We start from the raw sequence: 6489 nt of genomic DNA on the forward strand, positions 1-6489 counted from the left end.
CTTAAAAAAAATCTTCTTTAATCTATCTGGCATTTCAGAGGCAGGAAAGATATCTTTGTTTCATGAGAATCTTCTTACATTCGAATTCACCCTCTTGAAGATCTGCTGGGGCACATTCCAAATGAATACTCCTCCTTTCTGACATGCAACTTGTTCTAAACAAAGTAATCTTTTCACTGGTCCCCAAACCATCTGCAGGAAAGAGGGGCCTGAAGATGCACTACCATTTCCCACAGGTTTGTAATGAGATGTCTAACTGCTCAGCTTAGTTTTCATCCAGTTATTCAGGTTTTTTGAAAGAGGAAAAAAATACATACTAGAAACAGCATGTTCCCCATGGATCAGAAAATTGGCCATATACTCCTCTTCCTAGGACCAGTACAAGACTGCTCCTGATTGCACACAGAATCACAGAAATGTAGGGCTGGAAGGGACCTCGAGAGGTCATCAAGTCTAGTCCCCTGTGCTAAGGCAGGACCAAGTATATCTAGACCATCCCTGACAGGTGCCTGTATAATTTGTTCTTAAAAAACCTCCAATGATGGGAATTCCACAACCTCCCTAGGAAGCCTTCTCCAGAGCTTAACTATCCTTAAAGCTAAAAAGTTTTTCCTAATATCAAACCTCTTATATTTGATAGTTGGAATTACTTTGCACTTAGAGAGAAACTAGCAGACATGGTGAGAGATTGTGTCACACACACTCAAAAAAGCTACGGAACCAGCTGATCAGCATTCTGTACAGCAAACAGAAGATCAAGAAAGAACTCTCAATACTGGAAAATCTCATGAAAAGCCAAACTTCCACAGAAACCTGTACGTGGCTGATCTTTACAAAAAAAAGACGGGCCATTTACAACACTCACTTTGCTTCTCTACAGAAGAAAAAGAACTCTGAACTATCTAAGCGCCTACATGCCACAAGGGACCACAACTGTGATAACCTTGACTCATCCAACGATACTGTAAATCTATCCAGCTATACACTTAACCCAGCAGAAGAGTCAGTCTTGTCTCAGGGACTCTCTTTCTGCCTCACCACCCGCACACACGATACGATACAGTTCTGCGGTGACCTGGAATCCTACTTTCGCCGTCTCTGACTCAAGGAATATTTCCACCACACCACTGAACAACACACTAACCCACAGATATCTTCCTACCAATGCTACAAGAAAAAATTCTGCATGGACTCCTCCTGACATTCGAAACAACAGACTAGACTTTTACATAGAGTGTTTCCGCTGAAGTGCAAAAGCTGAGATTGTAGACAAGCAACATCGCTTGCCCCATAACCTCAGCCGTGCAGAACGCAATGCCATCCACAGCCTCAATAACAACTCTGACATTATAATCAAAGAGGCTGTCAAAGGAGGTGCTGTAGTCGTCATGAATAGGTTGGATTATGAACAGGAGGCTGCCAGACAACTCCCCAACACCACATTCTACAAGCCACTACCGTCCGATCCCACTGAGGAATACCAAAAGAAATTACAACATCTACTTAAGAAACTCCCTAAAGAAACAAACTTACACAGACACCCCCCCTGAGCCCTGACCAAGGTTATTCTATCTGCTACCTAAGATCCACAAACCCGGGAATCCTGGACACCCCATCATCTCAGGCATTGGCACTCTCACTGCAGGACTGTCAGGCTATGTGGACTCTCTCCTCAGGCCCTATGCCACCAGCACTCCTAGCTATCTTCGTGATACCACTGACTTCCTAAGAAAACTACAATCCATCAGTGATCTTCCAGAAAATACCTTCCTACCCACTATGATGAAGAAGCTCTCTACACCAACATTCCACACAAAGATGGACTACAAGCTATCAGGAACATTTTCCCTGATGATGATATGAGACACTTGGTAGCTGGACTTTGTCCTGACCCACAACTACTTCAGATTTGGAGACAATCTATACCTTCAAGTCAGTGGCACAGCTATGGGCACTCGCATGGCCCCACAATATGCCAACATTTTTATGGTTGACCTAGAACACTGCTTCTTCAAAACATGTCCCCAAGCACCTCTCCTTTACCTATGCTACATTGATGACATTTTCATCATCTGAACCCATGGGAAAGAGTCCCTCGAAGAAATCCACCGGGATTTCAATAAATTTCCACCCCACCATCAACCTTAGCTTGGACCAGTCCACACAAGAAATCCACTTTCTGGTCATTACAAGAGAAATAAGGGATGGTCACATTAATACCATCCTATACTGAAAACCAACTGACCACAATACATACCTTCATGCCTCCAGCTTCCACCCTGGACACATTACACAATCCCTCGTCTATAGCCAAGCCCTAAGATTTGTTCCAATCCCTCAGACAGAGACAAACACCTACAGGATCTCCATAAAACATTCTTAAAACTACAGTACCCACCTGGGGAGATGAAGAAACAAATTGACAGAGCCAGATGGGTACCAGAAGTCACCTACTACAGGACAGACCCAACAAAGAAAACAACAGAACACCACTGGCCATCACCTACGGCCCACAGCTAAATTCTCTCCAACACATAATTAAGGATCTACAACCTATCCTAGAAGATGATCCCTCACTCATTCAAGTCATGGGAGGCAGGCCTATCCTTGCTTACAGACAGCCCCCCAACCTGAAGCAAATACTCACCAGCAACCATACACCATACAACAAGAACACTAACCCAGGAACCTATCCCTGCAACAAACCCTGTTGCCAACTCTGCCCGCACATGGACTGTAGTGACACCATCACAGTCCTAACCACATCAGCCACACCATCAGGAGCTCATTCACCTACACATCTACTAATGTAATATATGCCATCATGTGCCAGCAATGCCCCTCTGCCATGTACATTGGCCAAACCGGACTGTCACTATGCAAAAGAATAAATGGACACAAATCAGGTATAAAAAATGGTAACATCCATAAGCTAGTAGGAGAGCACTTCAATCTCCCAGGACACTCTGTAGCTGACTTGAAAGTTGCCATACTTCTACAAAAAAACTTCAAAAACAGACTTCAGTGAGAAACTGCAGAGCTGGAACTCATATGCAAACTTGACACAATCAGACTGGGTCTGAATAGGGACTTGGAATGGTTATCTCATGACAAGAAGTAATTGTCACTGTTCACACATTCTCACCTTCTAATCAACCGTTGTGAGTAGGCCTCATCTACCCTAACTGAATTGACTTTGTTAGCACTTGCCCTCCCCATCGTCATGTTTCTTACTCTTGGATGTATATACCTCCTATCTGTGGTTTCCACTTCATGCATCTGATGAAGTGGGTTGGAGCCCACGAAAGCTTATGCCCGCAGAAATTTGTTAGTCTTTAAGATGCTACAGGACTCTTGTTGTTTTAGCAGACACGGACACAGGTATACTTAAGACCAGAACATTCTTCTTTTTTAATCTCAAGACTCACAACAACAGCGTAAGCTATCCCATAATGCTCTAGCCCTGTTAGTTACGACAAGCTAGGCAGGACACAAAAAACATAACTTATTCCTCCCCCTTTAATGGAAACGTCCATTTAACAAAACAATAAGTAAACAAGGGAATGAGGGCAGACTGCCTCATTTCCCAGCTAAACCCTGGGGATGATTCTGCATTGTAAACGTGGGTTTGCCCTAGCTAAAGATTCAACTGTTCAGGAGGCCTTTGCTCTCTAGGTGGATTACGGTGGACTTCTGGTGTTCTTGCACAGGAAGGTGCTATTGGTGCAAGTCTAACAATGGGCTCAGGACTCGTAGCTCAAACAGGTGAGGGTGCTGTATCTGCTGCAGAGGTGGATGGAGGAGGGGAGTCAGGAATGGTTGACTCTTGGCTCACGGATATCTCATCTACAATGGTGAGGTCAGGCAGTTCAACTGGAGATGTGTCCTTGGGACTTGTAGATCAGTTGTTGCCGGATCATACATGTCACTGCCAGGAGAGATTATTTGCAGTCTGGATAGTGCAGAAAAAAAGTCCTGTCTGGAAGATGACTGTAGCAGGGACCCATTTAACTCCAGAAGTATAGTTCTGAGCTAGAACAGGCTGTCTAGGACTAAAGGTTTGATCTTTTACTCTGTGTGCATGTCTGATGACTTGCTTGTGCTGTTGGTATTGCACAACTTGTCTTGCTTTGGAGAGTTTCAGCAGATCGAAGCAAGTGTGCAGCTGCTGTCCCATCATCAGAAAAGCCAGAGATGCTGTGGTCATAGCATGAGGTGTGTTTCTGTAGGATAGTAAGAAGGTATCCAGATGCTTTTGAATGGACAAATATTTCCATGCAGATTTTAAAGCTTGTTTCATTGTCAGCACAAACCTTTCTGCTAATCCATTGGTGGATGAGTGGTACAGTGCTGAGGTGATGTGATGTATTCCATTTGCTTTCACAAAGTTTTCAAACCCCTGAGAGATGAATTGCGTTCTGTTGTCGTTCACAAGTTGCTCTGACAGACCGAAATGACTAAGGATTTTCACGCCATCTCCGGATAGAGCTTTCAGCAGTAGTGGACAGCATTACAGAGACATCTGACCATTTGGAGTGGGTGTCGACAACAACCAGGAACATGCTTCCTTAAAATTGGCCGGCAAAATCAATGTGAATACCCTGCCACGGGTTTTCAGGCCAGACCCATGGGTGTAGGGCAGTGTTTCTCAACCTGGGGGTTTAGAGGGGTCGCAAGTGCAGAGCTGGTATTGGGGGTGGCAAGAAAGGCAATTGCCTGGAGCCACAGGGGCGCCATGAAACTAAGTTACATGCCTCAGCCCCATGGGGGTGGGACTCAGGCTTCAGGGGTACAGTAGTTTGGAAAGGTTAAGAACCACTGGTGTAGGGGAACCAGCTGAGGTGTGTTTCTTACACTCTGACATGAAGTACAAGCTCTTGCCTTCTCTTCAATAGCACTGTCCAGGCCAAGCCAACAAAAGTAGCTTCGAACAATTTCTTTCATGTGCACTATTCCACAGTGACCTGAATGTAGCTGTTCTAACATCTGTGATCTCAGTAGTGTTGGAATAATGATGCACATCCCCACAACAAGCAACCAGAATGGATCAATAACTCCATCCTCCTGGACAAGTAGGGACGAAGGTCGGGTGAGACCTGAGAGTCCCGTAAAGATGTTCCATGCATCACTAGGACCATAACTTGGGATAGTACTGAGTCAACACAGGTTGCTTTTCTTACTTAAGTAGCAATAATGGGTGTGATCTCTACTTTTTCAAAGTAGATGATTTCTTTCTGGCCAATATCTTGATGGTTAACTGGTAAAGGCAGTCTTGAGAAGCACCTTGCAGTGCAGGGTGGATTTCCAATACTTGATCTCATGTGTGTGCAAAAAGCAACAATGTCCACCGTTGCATACGACTAGCAGCCAATGATGGAACACCTATGTGGGATCCAAAAATCAATGTTAGAGGTCGATGATCAGTGAGAAGTGTGAACTATCCTCCAAACAGGTACTGGTGAAATTTTTGAATTCCAAAAATGATTCCAAGTGCTTCACATTCAATTTGGGAATAGTTAGTTTCTGCCTTGCTTAAGATGCGTGATGCAAAAGCAATGGGTCTTTCCTCTCCAGAAGGCATAGTGTGAGACACGACCGCTCCCACGCCATAAGGAAAGGCATCACAGGCCAACTGTAGAGGTAAGGACGGGTCAAAATGTGTCAGAACCTCTGAATTTAGCAATGTGCATTTAGCCTTTTTAAATGCAACATCACAGACTTCAGTACATTTCCAGACCTTGTTTTGGCAGAGGAGTTCATGTAGTGGTTTTAGTAGTGTTGCTAACTGTGGAATAAATATCCAGCACACACTAATGCACAGCTTAACCGTGACCTCGGCTATGTTAAGACAGAGTAACTCCTCAAATACATCAAGTATGTGACAATCAGGCATGCTGAGCTGTCGATTCAGGAGTTTATAAGGCCACTATTAAGGTTTTGCCTTAAAGTAATACGCTGATGAAGTGGCCTGGTTGCTTTTGGGTATCTGTTAGAGTCAGAGTGAAAGCCCCGTGGAGTACTGAAGCATGTTATTGACAGCATTGCAGGTGATACCAAAGCAGCAAGGAATACAGGAGATTTTCCCCTTAACTTCTGATTTCCATATTTCTATGGTTTGGGATTGAAGGGTTATGACCTGATGCCTCTTCAACTGTCAACGACAAAGTTTTAGTTTGTGTTATTTTGTTAAGGATTGAAGCTAGACTCAGAGCAGTTGGCTGGATCAGACAAATCTCGATAAGGCTTGGCTTACAGTTCTCAGGCTCTTTGAAATACAGTAACCATACAAGACAGCTTTAGATTGGAAAGCTCAGAGGGAAGGCTGTCTACTATGGCTGTGCCATAGAGTGACAAGGAACACATCCCCACTCTACTACCCATAAGGCTGCACTGTGCACCTGTGACCAAGATTGTCCAACACGCCCATTTAAATATGGATTTTACCCTATTCAAAGCAACTTGCAAGGCACTGAGAAGTTGCTGCACACT

The sequence above is a fragment of the Emydura macquarii genome, unplaced genomic scaffold (assembly GCF_026122565.2).
Source record: "Emydura macquarii macquarii isolate MOO-44397 ecotype Brisbane River unplaced genomic scaffold, CSIRO-AGI_Emac_v2 contig_1230, whole genome shotgun sequence".
Lineage (NCBI taxonomy): Eukaryota > Metazoa > Chordata > Testudines > Chelidae > Emydura > Emydura macquarii.